This window comes from Rhinolophus sinicus, chromosome 18, assembly GCF_057876585.1.
Source record: "Rhinolophus sinicus isolate RSI-liver-muscle chromosome 18, RSI-T2T, whole genome shotgun sequence".
In the NCBI taxonomy this organism is placed as follows: domain Eukaryota; kingdom Metazoa; phylum Chordata; class Mammalia; order Chiroptera; family Rhinolophidae; genus Rhinolophus; species Rhinolophus sinicus.
This window is the reverse complement of record NC_142518.1, coordinates 85,560,276-85,581,076: the sequence shown is the minus strand read 5'-3', so window position 1 is coordinate 85,581,076 and position 20,801 is coordinate 85,560,276. Positions and strand designations below refer to the sequence as shown.

Sequence of the window (20,801 nt, the reverse complement as noted above, 5' to 3'; positions counted from 1 at the left end):
AGCAACAACAAACTCTGGGTAGGGTGGAGAATCTTACTTCCATAACTACCACATTGTAATATTCAAAATATCTAGTTTTCAAGAAAAAAATTACAAGGAACGCAAAGATACAAGAAAGTGTGGCCCATCCACAGGGAAAAAAATTTATTATAATTGAAACTCTTCTTTAGGAATCCCAGGCTTTGCACTTACTAAGCAAAGACTATAAATAAATTGTCAAATATGCTCAAAGACCTAAAGGAAACCATGGACAAAGAACTAAAGGAAATCCATAGAACACTGTCTCAACAAATAGAGAATCCCAATAAGAAGATAAAAATTATAAAAAGCCAAATAGAAACTGAAATGAAAAATTCACTAGAGGGGTTTAGCAGCAGATTGAGGAAGCAGAAAAAAGAATGAGCAGAAGAAAAACAATCTGCAAACTTAACAATAAATTGGTTGAGATTATTCAGAGGGGCAGAAAGAGAAATTAATGAAGAAAAATGAACAGAGCCTAAGAGACTTGTGGGATACCATCCAGTGTGTACATATGTATAAACAGATTCCCAGAGGGAGAGGTAAGATAGAAAGCTGAATATGCTCTCCACAGTCAGTGAAAAGACTGTCCAAAAAATCAATGTGAAACTCATAGACACAGACAATAGTTTAGTGGTTGCCAGAGGGTAACAGGGACGGGGGGGGTGGGGGGTGGGAGATGAGGGTAAGGGGGATCAAATATATGGTGATGGAAGGAGAACTGACTCTGGGTGATGAACACACAATGGGATTTATAGATGATGTAATACAGAATTGTACACCTGAAATCTATGTAATTTTACTAACAATTGTCACCCCAATAAATTTAATAAAATTTAAAAAAAAATCAATGTGAGAGCAGATACCTGTCATATTTGAGGGCACAAAAAAATGTTAAAAGAAATAATGGCCAGAAATTTCTCAAATTGGATGAAAAACATGAATCTTCCCATCTGAGAAATACAACAAAACCCAGTCATGATAATTCAAGGATCTCCACAATAAGACACATATGGTCAAATTGTCAAAAGACAAAGATAGAATCTTAAGAGAAGCAAGAGAGAAGCAGCCCACCACATATGAGAGATCCTCAATAAGATTAACAGCCAATTAATTTCTCTTCAGAAACCATGGAGGAAGTAGGACATCATATTTAAAGTTTTGAGAGAAAAATAATTAAACCAATAATTCTATATCTAGAAAAACTATCCTTCAAAAATGAAATAAAAATTGAGGCATACCCAGATAAACAAAAACTGAAGGAATTCATCACTAGTAAATCTGCTATACAAGAAATGTTAAAGGGAGTACTACAGGATGAAATGAAAACACACTAGACAATAAACCAAACCCATATGAAGAAATGAAGAACAATACCTAGTAGAAGTAGCTACACAGGTAAATATAGAAGCTGGTTACATGGGATATATGATTTGTAACTCTGTTTTTTTCTTTTTGTTTTTCAATTTTCTCCCCATATGACTTAAAAGACAAATGCATAAAATAATAATTACAAAGCTATGCTAAAGGGCACACAATATATAAAGATGTAATCTGTGAAAATAACAACACAAAGCAGGGTCACAGAGCTGCAAAGGGGTAGTTTTTGAATACTATTGATACTAAATTAGTATTAATTCAAACTTGATTGGTATAACGTTAAGATATTAATTGTAATCTCCAGGGTAACCACTAAGGAAAAAAACTAAAAAATATACAGAAAAGAAAAAATGAGAAGGGAATCAAAATTGTACACTAGAAAAAAATCAATTAATCATAAAAGAAAGCAGTAATGGAGGAATTGAGGAACAAAAAAGGTCTAACTCAAGAACCAAAGGAGAAAATCCCAATGAAAATGATGGGCAAGGATCTGAACAGACATTTCCTCAAAGAAGATACACACATGTCCAACAAGCACATGAGAAGATGCTCAACATCATTAATCATTAGGGAAATGCAAATTAACACCACAATGAGATACTATTTCATACGACAATGATGCCTATAATTTTTTTTGAAAACTGAAAAATAAGTGTTGGTGAGGATGTGGAGAAATGGGAACCCCCATACATTGCTGGTGGAAATGTAAAATGCTGAAGTCTAATGGAAAGCAGTTTGGCAGTTCCTCAAAAAGTTAAACAGGGGATGGCTGGTTAGCTCAGTGGATTAGAGTGTGGTGTATTATACCAACCTTGGTATAATAACACCAAGGTTGCCGGTTCGATCCCCACATGGGCCACTATGAGCTGTGCTCTCCTTAAAAAAAAAAAAAGTTAAACAGAATTACCATATGATCCAGCAATCCCACTCCTAGATGTGTACCGAAAAGAAGTGAAAACAATCAAATACTTGCACATGAATGTTCATAGCAGCACTGTTTACAACAGCCAAAATGTAGCAACAACGGAAATGCCCATCGATGGTTAAAAAAAAAAAAAAGTGTTATATCTTCACAGTAGAATATCACTCAGTCATAAAAAGGCATGATGTATTGATACAAACTACAACATAAATGAACCTTTAAAACAGTTTGCTAAGGAAAGAAGCCAGACACAAAAGGTCACATATTGTATGATTCCGTTTACGTGAAGCTTACAGAATAGGTATATCTATAGCAGGGGTGTCAAAACTGCGGCCCGCAATCCATTTTTTATTGGCCTGCAGCAAATTCCAAAAATATATTTAGTTTACTTAAATAAACCAGGTGAGGCAATACGTACTTCACCTCAAGTGAGTGGCCCGGCTGTTTGTGTATTTTACCACATATGGCCCTTGGTAAAAAAACGTTGAAAAAAGTTTGGATACCCCTGATCTATAGAGACAGTAAGTAGATTAGTAGTTGCCAGAGGCTGGGAGGTGGGGTGGAAAAGGTGAGTGGGGAATGACTGCTTAATAGTTATAGGGTTTTCTTGGAGGGTGATCAAATGTTCTGGAATTAGATAGTCGTGATGCTTACACAATATTGTGAATGCACTAAATGCCACCAAATTGTACACTTTAAAATGATGAATGGAGAGACAGTGCCAGGGCAAGTGTGAGTTGGACAGGCACTGGGCAACTCTGTGCTCGCTGAGGAAAAATAATTAAACATGGGCAAAGGAGAACCTAAGAAGCCGAGAGGCAAAATGTCATCGTATGCATTCTTTGTGCAAACTTGCCGGGAGAAGCACAAGAAGAAGCACGCAGATGCTTCAGTCAACTTCTCAGAGTTTTCTAAGAAGTGCTCAGAGAGGTGGAAGATCATGTCTGCTAAAGAAAAAGGAAAATTTGAAGACATGGCAAAGGCGGACAAGGCCTGTTATGAAAGAGAAATGAAAACTTATATCCCTCCTAAAGGAGAAACCAAAAAAGAAAATCAGGGGGTTGCCAGTTCGCTCAGTTGGTTAGAGCATGTTGCTGGTAGCACCAAGGTTGCTGGTTCAATTTCCGCATGGGCCACTGAGCTGTGCCCTACTTAAAAAAAAAAAAAAAAAAGTTCAAGGATCCCAATACTCCCAAGAGGCCTTCTTTGGCCTTTTTCTTGTTTTGTTCTGAGTATCGCCCAAAAATTAAAGACGAGCATCCATTGGTGATGTTACAAAGAAGCTGGGAAAGATGTGGAATAACACTGCTGCAGATGATAAGCAGCTTTATGAGAAGAAGGCTGCTAAGCTGAAGGAAAAATACGAAAAGGATATTGTTGCATACTGAGCTAAAGGAAAGCCTGATGTGGCAAAAAAGGGAGTTGTCAAGGCTGAAAAGAGCAAGAAAAAGAAGGAAGAGGAGGAAGACGAGGAAGATGAAGACGATGAAGAAGAAGATGTAACTTTACTAACAATTGTCACCCCGATAAACTTTAATTAAAAAATAAATAAATAAACAAAAAGATGATGATGAATAAGTTGGTTCTAGCACAGTATTTTGTTTCTTGTCTATAAAGCATTTAACCCCCCTGTACACAACTCACTCCATTTAAAGAAAAAAAATCAAATGTAAGGCTGTGTAAGATTTGTTTTTAAACTGTACAGTGTCTTTTTTTGTATAGTTAACACACTACCAAATGTGTCTTTAGATAGCTCTGTCTTGGTGGTATTTTCTTTTCTTTTTTTTTTTTTTTAATTAAATTTATTGAGGTGACAATTGTTAGTAAAATTACATAGATTTCAGGTGTACAATTCTGTATTACATCATCTATAAATCCCATTGTGTGTTATTTTCAATAGTCACTAAACTTGCCTGGTACAGTATGGGGGTTGTAAATTGGCATGGAAATTTAAAGCCGGTCTTTGTTGGTGCACAGTACAAATTAGTTATATATAGGGATGGTAGCTTTTTCATCTTTAGTTGTCTCTAATGCAGCTTATGAAAAATAATTGTTGTTCTGTTAACTAAATACCATTCTGTAATTGCAAAAAAAAATGCAGCTGTTTTGTTGACATTCTGAATGCTTCTAAGTAAATACAATTTTTTATTAGTAAAAAAATGATGAATGGTTAATTTGATGTTGTATGAATCTTACCTCAATCAAAAGAATAATTTTTTTAATCCTGCTTCTGACATGTGGTTGTGCCTTCCTCCTGTGACCCTTCTATGCACGTTGTGGTCAAAACCTTTTAAATGACAGATTTCTGGGACATTATCAAGCTTACAGAATAGATTGCATGAATTGTTTTTGTCACTGTTATTAATGAATGTTCATTTAATAGAGTTAATGTGTATGACAAAATTGAGTCCAAGACTTGCTCTCATTATAACCCATAGGGAGATTGTGAAAAAGTAAATAACCCTTACCCATCTCAAACTCCAACTTCTTTGATGGCTACCATTATCTCCAAATAAATAAACATAGATAAAATCAAATTGACTAAGACCAGTTTACAATATATGGTAAGTGTTCAAAGGATATTAATTATTATTATATTTCAAAATGAATTTAATTATGACTTTAATTAAGACCAACAAGAACAGTGGAAAGGAAGGGGAGTGATTTCCTTATAGTATAAATAAAAGAATCTCCAAATAAACCACATATGTATGACCAGACAAAGTAAAATCATACGAGTACAGGTTTCCAAAGTCCACTACCACCACCACCACCACCACACATGCAGAACTACAAACACTGCAAGGAGAAGCATTGGGAAGCCATTAAATACATTTAGACAATAATATAAATCTTATGCTTAATCTCAAAAGCAAATTTACCAACTGCCAGTGGTTAAAGAATGTTCCCTTGAAGCCACATTATGTTTAAATTTCATTTAAAATAATACATTCTTACATTTATTAAGACTTTTCACTTTCCTAAGTTTGTTCACATAGCTAATCAAGTTATTCTCTCCACATCAATGTGAGATAGAGCAGGCATTATTCCTATTTTACAGACGAGGAAGCTGAGGCACAATGAAGGAGTAACTTGGCTAAAGGAGCACACAGACTCAGGTCTTCTAACTCTCTGCCCAAACTTTGTTTCTACTCAAGTTTGAGTTATATAGATTCAGGTTCAAATAGATTCCAGGCAAGGAGAATACCACAATTGACATAAAAAGTGAAACAATTAAACAAAAGAAACTAAAATCATGTGATTCCACAGAGCAAAATACATGATACATTTTTCTCCAACAAAGAGTCACACTTTTCTTTTTTTTTAATTTTTTAAAAACTTTTATTTATTTTTAAGTGTTTTTCCAGGACCCGTCAGCTCCAAGTCAACTAGTTGTTTCAATCTAGTTGTGGAGGGCGCACCTCACAGTAGCCCATGTGGGGGATCGAACCAGAAACCTTGTTGTTAAGAGCACCATGCTCTAACCAACTGAGCTAACCGGCCGCCCCAAGTCACACTTTTCTTTATTCTCGCTGGTAATATCACCTTTTGACAACTTTGGTAACACTTAGATGCAACAGGCAAATAGAGCTTTAAATGAGAAGATCATAATCACACACCATAAATCATCCCACCCTACCAGAAGCCAAAGCCACTGATGAACAGGCCACTGAATGCAAGCTCAGAGCCACAGCAAATCAGGCTTCCACCTTGCCCCAAGAATGGAAGCAACAGAAACTAGGATGGAGATTCTTCCATCCAAATAAGATCACCTGAAACACAATGCCAGGAACAAAGTATGGAAGCTGCTGACTACAAGGAAGGTAACAAAAAAGAATTAACTCTGCATGGGCGTTCCAGCCTGTTAAGCTGTAGACAGTTCTTTCCTCCCATCTACTATAGTACTTTTTTTCAGTTTGTGCTACTTGATACTTACAGAATTGGCAAGCATCTGTGGAACACCTTCTGCACTGGCTTAGCATACAATAGGAGAATTTGGGAGGGCACAGGAGAGAAGTGGTAAGCAGAGTTGACCCTTGAAGAACACAAGTTTGAACTGCACAGATCCACTTTTACACTAATTTTTTTCAATATACAGTCAGTTCTCCCTATCCCTGAGTTTTGCATGCACAGATTCAACCGTGGATGGAAAACAGTATTTTGATTGTGTTTGGAATCCACAGATGCTGAGGGCCAACTTAAGTTATACTCCAATTTTTCAAGCACAGGGGGTTGAATAAGCCACATTATTCAAGGATCAACTATACAGTGCCTGCCCTTAAAAGTGCTTTACTATCAAGTTGGGTAGAGCAGATACTTATATCTATGAAACAATGAGGACAGGGTACAGGGCATTAGACAATCAAAGGCTAAGTTATGTAGTAAAGAGTAAGGCAATATAAGAGGTCAGAAAAGAGGCAGGGAGAAAAGGAAATAATTTAATCCTAATAATAACCCTCTGAGGTAGAAACTAGTATTATTGCCATTTTACAGATGAGGAAACTGAAACTCAGAAAGGTTATGCAAATTGCCAAGGAAACACAAGTAGTAAGTGGTAGAGTCAGGAGTTCAACCAAGAAATGTCTGACTCCAACAGGCTTGAACCAGGCCTTAAAAGATGAGAAGGACTTGAAATTTGAAGTGAAGCGCCTTGAAAATAGGTAGGAACTTGGTAACCATCAAAAGGCATTGTGAAAGTTATGTAATAGAGGCACTATCTTAGGAATGAATGAGTCTATAGTTATATGCAGAATAACCCAAAAGAGTGAAAGACAAATCAGGATACCAGCTAGGTAGCTGTTACAGAATGCAATTATGCAATGCTGTAGGGTAGCCTAAACCAGGATAGATGGGGATATAGTGGAGTAGAATTAAAATATCTCAGGGAGAGAAAACAGGGTGAGATGACTTTTAAAATAGAGATAAAAAGAGCGATAAGAAAAGATTCCAAGAATTTGAGCCTGAAATACCCTGAAGATGCTGGTACCACATGATGGAAATAATGTCATCAGGAGGAGAAGCAGGCTGGAACACTTGGTTTGGAACAAATTGAGATTGAGATGTGGACGAAAAAATCCAAGTAGAAATGCCAAGGAGACAGTTGAAGAAATAGGTCAGGAGCTCAGATGAGGTCAAAGCCAGAAATATCAGTCTCCATACAGAAGTGCTGGTTGAATCATGAATGTTGATTAGTTACTGTGGCAGACATTGTGGTTTGCCTACCAAAAAGCAATTTCTCATTTCTTCCTTGCTTACAGAATCCCAATTTTGCCTTATAACAGACACTCCTGTTCTTAAGGGAGTATGGGAGCTCTTCTGCTCCAGAGGGGAAAATTAGAGGGAATGGTCTAGGCCAGCGGTTCTCAACCTTGGTCACACAGGTTAATCGCCTGGGGAACTTTACAAATGCTGGTTCCCTGGAAGAGGATCTGAACAGACACTTCTCCCAAGAAGACATATAATACAAACATGGAAATGAAGAAAAGCCTATTGAGATTTGGTGAGAAAGAAGAGATGCCTGAGATCCTCTAGTATGTGTTTTTCCAAGCAGACCCAAAACTTCATGAGAAAATTTTCTCAACAATCTAACTTACTTGTCCTCTGCAATGGAATCTTCAGCATAACAAGTGCCTAAGAAATTACTATTCTTAGAATTGAGAACCCAGAAATAAAACCACATAAATGTGGACAGATAATTTTTGACAAAGAAGCTAAAAACATACAATGGAGCAAAGACAGCCTCTTCAATAAATGGTGCTGGGAGAATTGGATAGCCACGTGCAAAAGAATGAAACTGGACTGCTATTTGTCACCATGTACCAAAGTTAATTCAAAATGGATCAAAGACTTAAGCATAAGACCTGACACAATAAACTGCATGGAAGAAAACATAGGTACTAAACTTATGGACCTTGGGTTCAAAGAGCATTTTATGAACTTGACTCCAAAGGCAATGGAAGTAAAAGCTAAAATAAACGAATGGGACTATATGAAACTTAAAAGCTTCTGCACAGCAAAAGAAACCATTGACAAAATAAAGAGGCCACCAACTGAATGGGAGAAGATTTTTGCAAACAGTGCCTCCGATAAGGGGCTAGTATCCAGAATATACAAGGAACTCATGCAACTCAACAACAAAAAAACAAACAACCCAATTGAAAAATGGGCAGAGGACTTGAAGAGACATTTCTCCAAAGAGGACATACAAATGGCAAATAGACATATGAAAAAATGCTCAACATCACTAATCATCAGAGAAATGCAAATCAAAACCACAATGAGATATCACCTCACCCCAGTCAGAATGGCTATCATCAACAAGACAAATAGTAACAAATGTTGGAGAGGCTGTGGAGAAAAAGGAACCCTCATACACTGTTGGTGGGAATGCAGACTGGTGCAGCCATTATGGAAGGCGGTGTGGAGGTTCCTCAAAAAATTACGAATAGAATTGCCATATGACCCAGCAATCCCTCTCCTGGGTATCTACCCAAAAAATCTGAAAACATTTAGAGATAAAGACACGTGTGCTCCAATGTTCATTGCAGCTTTGTTTACGGTGGCCAAGACATGGAAACAACCAAAATGTCCTTCGATAGATGAATGGATGAAGAAGTTGTGGTATATACACACAGTGGAATACTATTTGGCGGTAAGAAAAGATGATATAGGAACATTTGTGACAACATGGATGGATCTTGAGAGTGTAATGCTGAGCGAAATAAGTCAGACAGAAAAAGCAGAGAACCATGTGATTTCACTGATATGTGGTATATAAACCAAAAGCAACAAAAGAACAAGACAAACAAATGAGAAACAGAAACTCACAGACACAGACAATGGTTTGGTGGTTGCCAGAGGGTAAGGGGGGTGGGGGGTGGGGGGTGGGAGATGAGGGTAAGGGGGATCGAATATATGGTGATGGAAGGAGAACTGACTCTGGGTGATGAACACACAATGGGATTTATAGATGATGTAATACAGAATTGTACACCTGAAATCTATGTAATTTTACTAACAATTGTCACCTCAATAAATTTAATTAAAAAATAAAAAAAATAAAAAAAGAAATTACTATTCTTCATCAATGCAGCAGGGTATAATGGAATCTTAATAACTCCATCTCCATCTTGGTTCCTGGTGACATCATCAGCTTTGGGGATCCTATACTCAACAGAAACTAGATCAAAGTCAAGAGCTATTACTATCATCATAAAATACAGTAAAATATCCTTAGATGAAGAAAAATTTAATTTTCTCTGCGAGAAAGTGAAGAACTTTGGGTGTCAATTTCTTCAAGCACAGCACAGTACCTGTCACAAATACATCAGGTGGCAGAAAAAGGTCACATACTTGAAGCCTTACTTTCTTGCTCACAAATGGAAGGGGGTTTCCCAGGGTGGTAACACTCTCATTTAAGACGTTCTGGAGTCCTAATTTCCATTTCAAATGAAGGTTATCTCTACTTTCCATTAAACAAGTAACTTTAACGCATTGCCATGGAATTCTGCATGACTTTGGTCTCAGAATGGTATGTTTCTGGGAAGTTGTCTCAGGGGAAAGTCCCCTTTTTCAATGCACAAGCCCTTCCTCTTTTTTTTTTTTTTTAATTAAATTTATTGGGGTGACAATTGTTAGTAAAATTACATAGATTTCAGGTGTACAATTCTGTATTACATCATCTATAAATCCCATTGTGTATTCATCACCCAGAGTCAGTTCTCCTTCCATCACCATATATTCGATCCCCCTTACCTTCATCTCCCACCCCCCACCCCCCGCCCCCGTTACCCGCTGGCAACCACTAAACTATTGTCTGTGTCTATGAGTTTCTGTTTATCATTTGTTTGTCTTGTTCTTTTGTTGTTTTTGGTTTATATACCACATATCAGTGAAATAACATCCACCAAAAAGCTATTAGAAACAATCAACGAATACAGTAAAGTTGCCGGCTACAAAATCAACGCACAAAAGTCCATTGCCTTCCTATATACTAACAATGAAATCTCAGAAAAAGAAATACAAAAAACAATTCCTTTTGCAATTGCAGCAAAAAGAATAAAATACCTAGGAATAAACTTAACCAAGGATGTGAAAGACCTATATGCTGAAAACCTTCCTCTTTTTCCATCCAAGAACTTTTGCCACTACCCCACAAGTAGAGAGTATTATATCTTATAGGTAATAAGTACCCTCAGAATTCTGTGAGGTCTGTAGTGGCCCATTCTAACCTCTAAACAGCTGAGAAATATCAAGAACTCCCCAAATCCAATGAAGTTTGACCTCAACATAGTCACAGAAGTGTAGGATTGTATTAGCATAATTAATACCATAGCCAGTGTTTACCATCATTCCCTGTGGTAGGTAAAATAATGATGCCCCCACCCAAAGATATCCACATGCTAATCCCCAAAACCTGTGAACATGTTACATTATATGGCAAAAAGGACTTTGCAGATATGATTAAGTTAAATATCTTGAGATGAAAAGATTACCCTGAATTACCTGGATGGGTCCAATGTAATCACAAGAGTTCTTATAAGAGTGAGGCAAGAGTGTCAGAGTCAGAAGAAGATGTGATGACAGTGTGGAGGGGAGGAGAGGAAGGAGGTGGATTTAAAAATGCTCTGCTGCTGGCTTTGAAGATGGAGAAGGAATGTGGGTTGCCTCTAGAAGCTGGAGAAAATAAGGAAATAAATTCTCCCCTAGAGCCTCCAGAAGGAACACAACCCTGCTGATGCCTTGATTTTAAGACTGCTGAACTACAAAACTGTAAGATAATACATTTCGCTGTTTTAAGCATAACAAGTATGCTAATTTGTTATGGTAACAATAGGAAACTAATACACTTGCCGTCATGACTTCTTTTGAAAAATACAACTAAGTTGTCAAATAAATTTGCGGTCTCTAGCTTTCTCTTGGAAATTCACAGTGCTCATTGGTTCACTAAAGGCCTTGAGAAGTCCTATGGAAAAGAAATCTATTTAAGTGTAACTCTGTATTGACCATGGAAAAAAAAATTAGCTGCAACCATCAATTATCATCATGCAGAACAATTTTCCTTTCTCAGAACACTGGTTTGAGGTAATACTGCTGATAACTCATTGCATGTTAAATTGACTGAAGCTGAAGATAGATGTGTTAGCCAAAGGAGAGGTTAGTGGGGAGATCTAGAAGGTGGTGAGACAAAGAACAAGAAACTCTCAGTGTTCTTTTTGCTCAACTGTGCAATAAAGCTCATTCACACATACAAATATATAAGTATTTAGTCCCTGCTCTCTGTTGTATCCCCAGGGTGGGACTATCACAGGTGGATGGCATATGATATTGAGATAATCCAAGGAGTTACCCTAGTTCTTATTCCTTGTTCCCCAAACAACCCTCTGCTATCAGTAAGCTTCCTTCAAGTCTGGCCTGACCGGCTGACACGCAAACTGCAGTCTGATTAGCAATTACGTGTATCCCTGAAAAGGAATATATTGGATTTCTGACTTTGTATCTCTACCCCTTGTGATTTAGATTTGGTTAGCATGAGTCCATCTCCAGGAGATTACTGGCCTCGAAGTATCTCTGACAAAATTCAGTTTCTGGACCTAACTGGTACCCTATGAGGTCCTGCTTAAATTACCAGACAGAGAAACTTTCTTAATGACACCTCCACCCAGCCTCACTCCTCTAACTGCCACAATCCCTTTTGGGGTCAATTCCTTTGTCCATAACAGCTCTGTCACCATGTCTAGGTAAAGCTAATTGAAAGTGCACTCAATTGACTTGAGTTTATCTGCAGGACAAAGTTCAGCAGTAGTGGATATGAGCAGGAAAGGGCTACAGGGGCAGAGAACAAGGGGACAACTTGGGATAGATAGGCAATCCTCCCTCTGTGCCAATGCAATGAGTTTAAATGACACTACCACATCCATTTCCTATACTTGTAGAGGGAGAAAGTCAGAGCAGAGATGACAAGTAGTACCATGTACCAATTCTGATCACTTCACAAAAGCCAAGTGGAATGCTGAGTTAAGGTGTTGTAGACAGCTACTATATCTTCCCAATACTTAATTTCAAGGACTTTTCCTTTTGCTTCCTCTATCCACATGGTATCAGTGGGAACTGCATGATCCTAAAATGTGATGTGCAGCCCTTTGTCCATGGTTTTGTAAATCCCTCTTTTATGAATCACATTTAATTAGCAAAAGTTGATCCCCAAGAGATTGAGCCCAGGGTTGAACACCTAACCCAAAATAAGCTAATAAATTTATTCTAAGGGGATTTTTGAATTAAGAGAGAGATCAGTTTCTCTCTCTAGATGGTCAGATCCATAACATGTAAAATTTGTGTGGTATTAATCACCATATTTTCCTACATATGGACTAGAAAGAGAAAGCTGGTCTAATGTAAGAGAGAAGAATGAAACAGATACAAAGAGGTGCAGAAGCAAGTAGTAGAGAGAGAAAGCAAATAGTATTTATCCCATGGTTCCAGTTTACATCTAAAGATAACTTATATATAGGAACTTGGGTTCTGTAAGACACCCCCGAATCCATACTAAAAAAAAAATCTTTTTGGTTAATCTGTAAAATTGGGATTATTACTCTACCTTCTATGGTTGATTTAAGAGTGTAAATTTATAAATTTTTAAAGCCTTTAGAACCCTGCCTGGCATATAGTAAGTGCTAGATAAAGATTTATTAAAAAGTTTTTCTATAACCTCCAACCAAGAACACCCTAATAACAGAAGGATGAAAAAGATATGCGCAGGCTTAATGGGAAAGGAAGCTGTGATCAAATAAGAGTGTTTGCTATTAAGAATAGAAGGGGGAGGCAATAACATAGAGATAGATAGATAGATAGATAGATAGATAGATAGATAGATAGATAGATAGAGATATAGCTATATATCATATGCAAGAAGTACATCCCATTTCACCAACTCAGGATATAAATTTTTAACATTTCTTTTAATGTTCAAATTATTATGAATGAGTTTTTATATGCCCATATTGACAGGAAGTTCAGCTTTCATCTTGGGGTCCTTAGAACAGGATATCAGATACACTTCCTGAGAGCACTATACAACCTTGACTGATGGGCTAGGTTATGGCCCACAAGGACGATGGGACATGATTGCCCCAGACAAATGTTTCAAGATAAAGTAGGCCGTAGCTCTTCCAGTGCTTTCCTACACATGGATCTTTGCTTAGTTTAAACTTGCCCCCCAGGAGGAGCTGTGTTGAGGCAGATTCTGGTATAAGCAGCTTCAAAGACTTGGCAGAAATGTATCCCAATCCCTCTTGCACCACAGGACCCCCAGTGCAAAGGCCAGCCACCTTGTCCAATCCTCTTTTACTAGCATAGTGCTTTTTATCTCAGGAGATTTGTTGCCCTTTCCTGACTCCGGTAATGGGCCAAGACGATCCTAATCCATCCCAACGTGTTACAATAACTTTGGACCTCAAATAGAGAGGGTGCCAAAACATGTATTGTGGGGACAGAGCCAGGAGTGCAGTTTCCAGGCTCTCAACCTCATGTGGAAAGGTGCTGGCTCAGGTAGTAAATGGCCATCAACTGTGATTGGATGGCCATCAGCTATGGCTAGTTGGCCGTCAGCTGTAACCATTGAGCCTTTGGCCACTAACTGTTGTGGCTACACTAGCAGCAAAAAATGGGGGCTAGCAAGAAGACGGTGGCTGAGCTAGCAAGCGTGGATTGCAGTTAGCACGGTAGATTGCAGCTAGCAAATGAGGTTGGTTGGCAGAGAGAAGCTGATGGCAGGTTGCGGATAGTGTGGCTCCTGCTTCCTGTGTCTCCAACCCAGCCATCAGCGAGAATATAGTGGTATGACTCCCCTATCTATGGCTCCATGGGTGTTCCTTTTTGGCCTCACCATGTCCTGTGTTCTTATGCAGGGAGCGGGACCAGAGACCCCCGCATGACACCCCGCACGACATGTATACACATTTTAAGAAAGGAAAACTGTATTAAAATTGTAATATTTAATATATGCTGATAACAAAAGATGAATACAAGTCATGTTTGACTTCTGCAATTATAAGAGGTGCTCAAAGTGGTTACCATCAGCGTCCAGACACTTTTGATTACGGCAAACTACTGCTTGAGCAATGTGTCCACTTGTATCCACTTTTTGGTACCCTGGTAGAAAGGGTCAAGATCTCAGTCAGGAATTCAGTATCTCGGGAGTGCTCTTCTAGTAGCTAGATGAGAGGCTACTGATTCATGAATCACTTAATAAAGCCAATTATATCTTCAAAAAAAGAAAAAGAAAAAGAAATTTGGTATCTCAATTTCAGTCTCAAATAGAAGTCCTGGCACTCCTTATGCAAATTGCCCCCATTCCCTCCTGACAACTATCAGTATCCTTTGCCAGTGGGCATGTAGTGCTTTATATTTTTGTAACTAAAGGGTTATTTTGGCGGCTTGCACAGAAGAAAGGAAGAGAGCCTCAAAGGAAGTCAATGTCTTCACTAAAAACTGCCAATAACTTCCAAATGGCAGCTTCCTTGCTTAGGAAATAAATTGAGTCCCTCTTCACTGGGACCCTGGCCCCAACAGGTAAGTTTGCCATCCCTCAATTAGACAATGTGTTGTGTGGGAGACCCTGCTCGCTGCACCATTTGTTGTGCGGGGTGGCATGCGGGTTCTCAGCTCCCGCTCCCCACATAAGAATGCAGGATATGGTGAGGCCAAAAAGGAACACCCACGGAGCCATAGATAGGGGAGTCATACCACTGTAGTCTCGCTGGCGGCTGGGTTGGAGACACAGGAAGCAGGAGCCACAGGATCTGTAACCTGCCATCCATTTGTCTCTGCCAACCAACCTCACTTGCTAGCTGCAATCCGCTTGTGGGGACGGAGCCCCAGAGAGCAGTTTCCAGGCTCTCGGCCTCACGTGGAAAGGTGCTGGCTCGGGTAGCAGATGGTCGTTGGCTGTGGCTAGTTGGCCATCAGCTGTAGCCGGTTAGTCAATTGGCCACTGATATAAGTGCCGCGGCTGCACTGGTTGGGGACTCAAGTTGAGAGGAGTCGGTCGGTTGGCAGAAAAGCAGACAGCAGGTCGCACGTCGGGTGACTCCAGCCTCCAGAGAGACTATAGTGGTATGACTCCCCTACATATGGCTCTGTGGGTGTTCCTTTTTGGCCTAGCCACATCCCGCGTTCTTATGTGGGGAGTGGGATCTGAGACCCTGCAGGCCGCCCCACATGACACTGCTCTTGCTAGCTCAGCCACCATCTTCTTGCTAGCCCCCATTTTCTGCTAGCGTAGCCACGGCAGTTATATTAGTGGCCAGTGGCTCACTGGTTACAGCTGATGGCCAACTAGCCACAGCTGATAGCCATCCAATCACAGTTGATGGCCATTTACTACCTGAGCCAGCACCTTTCCACGTGAGGCCAAGAGCCTGGAAACCGCACTCCTGGCTCTGTCCCCACACAATGGCACCTGGAGGAATGGAGGGCGGTAGAGGGATTAAAGTTGATGGAGGTACAAACAAGACTGGAAGAAACAAATCCAAATCACAATTTTGCTTGTCACTAACCTAACACAGTCCAGAGGAATTTTGCAGGGAGGCAGCTGAGGGCAGCATAGGCGAATACACACTCCTTGAAGGAATACTGCCAGGGAGCCCACAGACCCTGCTGCAGGAGGTCTGCCAAGCTTTCTGCTTGTTTAATATCAACTTGGCAACAAAAGGTTCATTCCCATTGGATCTATTTATTGAGGCTGTGCTAGAGCAGTACCCTGTTTCCCCGAAAATAAGACCTAGCCTATGATCAGCTCTAATGCATCTTTGGGAGCAAAAATTGATATAAGACCTGGTCTTGCTTTACTATAATATAAGACCTGGTCTTATATTAATTTTTGCTCCGAAAGACGCATTAGAGCTGATTGTCAAGCTAGGTCTTATTTTCGGGGAAACACAGTAGTTCCCAAAGTGTGCTCCCCAGACAAGCAGCAGCAGCATCTGGGAACTTGTTAGAAATGCAAATTTGGGGGCACCTCCCCAGACTTGCTGAATCAGAAACTCTGGGGTTGGGGACCAGCAGTCCCTGTCTTAATCACCTCCAGGTGATTCTGATGCATGCTGAGATGTGATAACCACTGGCCTAACTCTACTTTAATCAATAAGCTCTGTGTTTTGTGCTGGGGCAGAGGTGGGAGTGGGGTTGCCAGATAAAACAGAGAATGCCAAGTTAAATTTTAATTTCAGATAAACAACACTAATTTTAGTGTAAGTATGTCCAAAATCTTGCACTAGATATACTTATTATTCATTTATCATATATTTATAAAAGCATTTGTTGTATATCTGGAATTCAAATTAACTAGGCATTCTGTATTTTTATTTGCCAAATTGGCAACCCTAGGTGGGGGGACTCCAGACAGGATGATGATGGAACAAGCCTAGCCCTTGAAGGGAAACAGAATTTGCACCTCAAAATATACCATTTTGGCATAAGGATTAGTTTGGGCTGACTATTTAAGAAACAGCAGACACAGGGAATGCTCTGAAAACAGAGAAGTTACCCTTTTGTAAGAGACATTTACATTTATAAAGGAACTCTCCAATTGTAAGGGTGTCTCCTTCCCTGTACCAGGCAGACAGAAAAGATGACTAAATCACTGGAAACTCTTACCCATGTAGAAGGTAATATCTTAAATCTGAACAACAATACCCTCGTTTACTGTGCTTTTCCTGATAACCTCCAATAACTTCCCCCCCCCCATCTTCTTTTGTCTTTAGCTGGAGATGGTATTTATGGTGATGGCTTGGGCCATTTCAGAGTTAGTTTTCCTGGGTATCTCCATGTATACAGGAGGTATACATGTTATCAAACGTCTGTTTTTTTTCCTGTTAATATGTCTTTGTGTTAGGGGGTGGGATAGGGGGTTCTCAGCCAAGAACCTAGAAGGGTAGAGGGAAAATTATCTTTCCAACACCAGATCAGTTGGGTTTGCAAAGCTTTGAGATAAATCAGAGAACAGTTACAAAAAGTGCATACTTGAGAGTGTAAAACTTAAATTTTGGGGAATTTTTTTTTAATTAAATTTATTGGGGTGACAATTATTAGTAAAATTACATCGATTTCAGGTGTACAATTCTGCATTACATCATCTATAAATCCCATTCTGTGTTCATCACCCAGAGTCAGTTCTCCTTCCATCACCATATATTCGATCCCCCTTACCCTCATCTCCCACCCCCCACCCCCCGCCCCCATTACCCTCTGGCAACCACTAAACTATTGTCTGTGTCTATGAGTTTCTGTTTCTCATTTGTTTGTCTTGTTCTTTTGTTGTTTTTGGTTTATATACCACATATCAGTGAAATCACATGGTTCTCTGCTTTTTCTGTCTGACTTGTTTCGCTCAGCATTACTCTCTCAAGATCCATCCATGTTGTCACAAATGTTCCTATATCATCTTTTCTTACTGCCGAATAGTATTCCATTGTGTATATATACCACAACTTCTTTATCCATTCATCTATCGAAGGACATTTTGGTTGTTTCCATGTCTTGGCCACAGTAAACAAAGCTGCAATGAACATTGGAGCACACGTGTCTTTATCTCTAAACGTTTTCAGATTTTTTGGGTAGATACCCAGGAGAGGGATTGCTGGGTCATATGGCAATTCTATTCGTAATTCTTTGAGGAACCTCCACTCTGCCTTCCATAATGGCTGCACCAGTCTGCATTCCCACCAACAGTGTATGAGGGTTCCTTTTTCTCCACAGCCTCTCCAACACTTGTTACTACTTGTCTTGTTGATGATAGCCATTCTGACTGGGGTGAGGTGATATCTCATTGTGGTTTTGATTTGCATTTCTCTGATGATTAGTGATGTTGAGCATTTTTTCATATGTCTATTTGCCATTTGTATGTCCTCTTTGGAGAAATGTCTCTTCAAGTCCTCTGCCCATTTTTCAATTGGGTTGTTTTTTTGTTGTTGAGTTGCATGAGTTCCTTGTATATTCTGGATACTAGCCCCTTATCGGAGGCACTGTTTGCAAAAATCTTCTCCCATTCAGTTGGTGGCCTCTTTATTTTGTCAATGGTTTCTTTTGGGAATTCTAAATAAGCACAGAGAGTGGGGCGAGTGGTGACATAGGATAAAGAGGAGAGAATTTAGTAATTGGATTTGAGTTCACAGTTCAGACTCCAGGGGTCCCAGCTGCTGTAATTTTTTGCAATAATACCTGTATTTTTTTTTTCTCTCTCTCTGACTAAGTTCTTGACTGTACCCATAAGACACCCTTGGGTCACCTGGGTGCACATCTTGGCACATGGATCCCAAGCTAAAGTTTAGCCCCCATTTGCCAGCTCAGCTAAGCAGAAAGCTGCAAAACCCTTTGTGGCAGCTTTGAGCCTACTGCTCTTTGTGAGAGATCCACCTATTTGCCAGCTAACTTTGACCTGTTCCAATTGCTTACACTCTACTTTGTTTCAAGGGCCTGGCCGTCAGTAGGGACCACCAAAGTCTCGGTTTTCTAAAGCCATGTTTGCCAAAAGCATCAGTGTGCAAACTCCTTTGTTCATCATGGTGGAATTCAAGTTGAATTGCACATGAAATTGTCTTGCTAAAGAAGCAGCTTTCTCTATATAAAAAAGGGCCAGAGAAATGGAAGGATCTAATTAGTTAAGAATTCTAAGTAGTGGAATTCCAAATTAGCATAAAATAATTTCTTGTTCAGAGCTGTGGAGCACCCGAGTAAAAGAATTCTTTTATTCCTCATTTTTGTTAAAGCATTTTGTTCTAAAACAGTATAATCACAATAAGACATTTCAATGTGTGAATTATAGTATATTAAGTCATAACTAATTGCATTGATTTGCATTCAGATTTTTTTAGCATCTGTGTGGTAATTATCCTAATCCAATTTGTTATGCAGAATACAATCAATGTTATGTATGTTAGTGTTTAGGGCACCCAACACAATTTCCTGTGATAAAACAGAATGAAATACAAAGGTAGCTCAGGTGGAAAGACAGACACATCTTTTATAGCTACCAAGCTCCCTTTCTCAATCTCCAAAATTAGCTGAGAGTGGGGGACAGTAGAGATCAAGCAAATTTTAATTAGCGTTTTAAAAGGAGAACTGAGAAAAGAAAGAGCTCACGCAGGTGAACGCTGTGCTCTCGAGAACAAGTGAGAACATGCTGTATTAAATCCTCAAGAAGAAGACTTTTTTCTAACAGGCTGTGGCTTTCAGAAGCTGCCAGAAGTGATGTCCTGACCTCGCCTGATAATGAGCCAATGAGACCGTGTTCTGCTGACATAGTGCTATTTCAGTAAGGGTTTCATCTTACCTGAGAGTCGAGGTTTAGCTTTAAACCTTTCGTTTTTCTGTCCTTTTAGGAAAAAAAAAAAAAAAAGCTATGCCTAATATATCCCAGACAGTCCTAGGAATCTGGGGCACAAAGTATTTGAGCAGACTTTAGGCACAGGCAAAGAAAGCAGCTATGTCAGTGTAATTTGTGGGGATACTAAGGAACCTTCCCACTATCAACTCCAGACGCGCGAGCGCACACGCGCACACACACACACACACACACACACACACACACACACACACAAAGCCTTGCTGCCCCCTCAGATGTTTGAATTTACTACTTTGGGACATACTGTCTTTTTTTTTTTTTTTTTTAATTAAATTTATTGGGGTGACAATTGTTAGTAAAATTACATAGATTTCAGGTGTACAATTCTGTATTACATCATCTATAAATCCCATTGTATGTTCATCACCCAGAGTCAGTTCTTCCATCACCATATATTCGATCCCCCTTACCCTCACCTCCCCCCCCACCCCCACCCCCCTGCTGGGAGAATTGGATAGCCACGTGCAAAAGAATGAAACTGGACTGCTATTTGTCACCATGTACCAAAGTCAATTCAAAATGGATCAAAGACTTAAGCATAAGACCTGACACAATAAACTGCATAGAAGAAAACATAGGTACTAAACTTATGGACCTTGGGTTCAAAGAGCATTTTATGAACTTGACTCCAAAGGCAATGGAAGTAAAAGCATACTGTCTTTTAACTTCTGGATTTGTCCCCCTTTTAAAAAATGCCAATCTGCCTTATCAAAAGCACAAATCTTAGTGAGCAGCACTTAAGAATCCTCTTTCCAAAAGAACGTAGAAAGAAGGTGAGGACATCAGATGTCTGAGGCGCAACAGAGGTCCTGAAGGGGGGGGGAGCCTGAAAACAAAAGTGGCAAATATTACAAGCAATATTCACTTACTTTGCCATTTTGCTAAGTACACAAATCCTGACACCTGCCAAGGGTGGAGGAAAACCATGTAATTGGGGAAAAGGAGCAAGTAGACATCAGAACCCCTCCATCCTCCCCTACTTCTTGCCTACCCACCCCTTCCCCAACAAATAATTCCTATTCTCTTTCTGTCACCCTTTTGGTCTATTGTGTATACCCATGGGTTCCCATCCTGGCTAAT

At 39.5% G+C, this 20,801-nt stretch overlaps 1 pseudogene; it reads left to right on the top strand.

Moving 5' to 3' along the window:
* The first annotated feature begins 3,073 nt into the window (after positions 1-3,073).
* Positions 3,074-3,801, top strand: LOC148754671 (high mobility group protein B1-like; annotated as a pseudogene).
* The last annotated feature ends 17,000 nt before the right edge of the window (positions 3,802-20,801 follow it).